The sequence below is a fragment of the Sinohyriopsis cumingii genome, chromosome 5, assembly GCF_028554795.1.
Source record: "Sinohyriopsis cumingii isolate HCF-2022 chromosome 5, ASM2855479v2, whole genome shotgun sequence".
In the NCBI taxonomy this organism is placed as follows: Eukaryota; Metazoa; Mollusca; class Bivalvia; order Unionida; family Unionidae; genus Sinohyriopsis; species Sinohyriopsis cumingii.
The window spans coordinates 61,670,087-61,672,574 of NC_142965.1; positions in this window are offsets into that span (position 1 = coordinate 61,670,087).

The window sequence follows — 2,488 nt, forward strand, 5'->3', positions numbered from 1 at the left end:
TCAACAGCTATACCTACACAAAACAATAGTCAACAGCTATACCTACACAAGAAAATAGTCAACAGCTATATCTACACAAAACAATAGTCAACAGCTATACCTACACAAAACAATAGTCAACTCCTATACCTACATAAAACAATAGTCAACAGCTATACCTACACAAAACAATAGTCAGCAGCTATACCTATACAAGAAATTAGTCAACAGATATACCTATACAAGAAATTAGTCAACAGATATACCTATACAAGAAATTAGTCAACAGTTATACCTATACAAGAAATTAGTCAACAGCTATACCTATACAAGACAATAGTCAACAGCTATACATACGCAAAATAATAGTCAACAGCTATACCTACACAAGACAAATGTTAACAGCTATGCCTGCACAAGACATTAGTCACCAGTTACTATGATACAATTCTCCATGACGTGTAGTTCCATCAAACTACACACAAAATAACTGTTATACACAACTGTTATAAATTTGCAGACTGAACCTTACTGAAGCACTTCCGTTGTTAAATCTTCAGTCTGGTAGATACTTAGTTTTGTCATATTCTCCCATTTCGGAGGTAAGTAAATCTTGCATTTAAGTCTGCAGTCCCATACCATCAAAGTGATGCTCTACAGTTTAGTTTGCACGTAACGTTAATTGTTCCGCTTGCTATTTCAGCAATTGAAAAAAGAAGACCTTGCATATCTCAAACATTGTGGACAGAATTTTTAATTCCATTTATTTTGGTGTAGGACTGGTGCGAGTTATTTGGGCTATAAAGAATACAGCCTTGCTTACGTTTGGTCATTTTCACTTCCTGGACTTCAAAATAAGTTGTTTAAAAAATAAAAAAACGAGCTGATAGAAGTGATAGGTGTTGGAAAATAAAACAAACACCTAAATTTATGACGCTGCCTCTTGGCCTCTTGATCACTTTTAATTGAATGTTTTTATCTTTGAATAAGGAGCTGCATGACAGGACTTTGAAGACGCTTACTCATAATATTGCCATTTTAGAAGCACTTCTACGATTTAGCCCTTTTTGAAGATCGGCCTACACGAATCCAGAAGTGAAATATAGACAAATGTAACAGCAAGAAGCTGAGTTCATACAAGTTCACAAGTATGTCTACTCACAAGAGCTTTTTACTTTTAAAACCTGAATGGCAGCCTGAATTATGAACTACTGGATAGTCAAAACTTTAAAAAGCTTGTATTGGGGGCGCTGTATAGATATTATTTCTGAGAATGACATGTGCAAGGTGAAGATGTTTCCATTTACAACGGAGAGAATGTGTGTGTGTGTGTGTGTGTGTGTGTGCGCGCGCGCGCGCGCGCGTGCGTGTTTGTGTTTGTAACGTAGCTTAAAAAATTTCTTGTTATAGCGCTACGCAGATGTTTGCCTTTGCAGTGGAGAGAGAGAGAGCGAGCGAGCGAGCGAGCGAGAGAGAGAGAGAGAGAGAAACTGTGTGTGTGTGTGTTTAACGTAGATTTAACAATTTCCAGTCATAACGATACGATGTCTGCATTGTGGCAGTCTATAGTGGTCTAGCACTGGGGCATAATGTCAGAATCATTGTCCAACCTAGTCATATTATCCTGACACCAGGTCGACCAGTCCTAACACTAACCTCTGAATGCTGAGCGCCTAGCGAGTCAGATGTAAGTACCATTTTTATAAGTCTTTGATATGACTCGGCTGGGGTTCGAACCCGCTACTTTCCGCATCCGTCTCGGACGCTCGAAGTACTTAGGCTACTGAAGCGGTAGGAGAAAATGTCATACCTGTAAGCTACTTTCATGAACTGTGGCTGAAATTTTTTTACGTACTGTACTTAGGAAAATTATACAAGATATATGCAAACATCTGGCCAACTATAGTATTTATTAAAATATGGAACACTAATTTCGCCAGAGTAGGCAATTCCAGCTTCTGGCAGTGGAATGAATGAATTTCAAAATTTGTAAAAGGTACAGAAGTTCTTTTAGCAATACCTAGAATATACAAGTTCTTTTTAAACTGGTATGGATAACCAGTGAGGAAACTATGAAATTTATTTTTGTTTAAAATCTAAACTTACACAAAATACGAAACTGGAGCACTACCATTTATTTACAGTTCATTTTCTAAAAATTATGGGAGTGAGGATGGGGTGGACTTGATGTTTGTGCATTTCATCATGCATCGATATGAGCAATATATTTGACACTATGACACTAATGTCGACCTTCACCTTCGACGTTAACCTTATTGACCACGGTCCTCTTTTTTGCTAACCATTGCGAATCATTATAGTTCCCCAACTAAGTTCACTACAAGAGATAAACTGAGGCAGCTCTCGCGTAAGTATATAGAAGATATCTGCCTTTTCGTTTGATAAAAGGAATTATTTTACGAGTGAAGTGTTTATGCGGTTTTCTTTACGGCGACAAAGTCAACCATACATTTTTTGAATGGCTGTCAAATAAACAGACTCTGTTAAA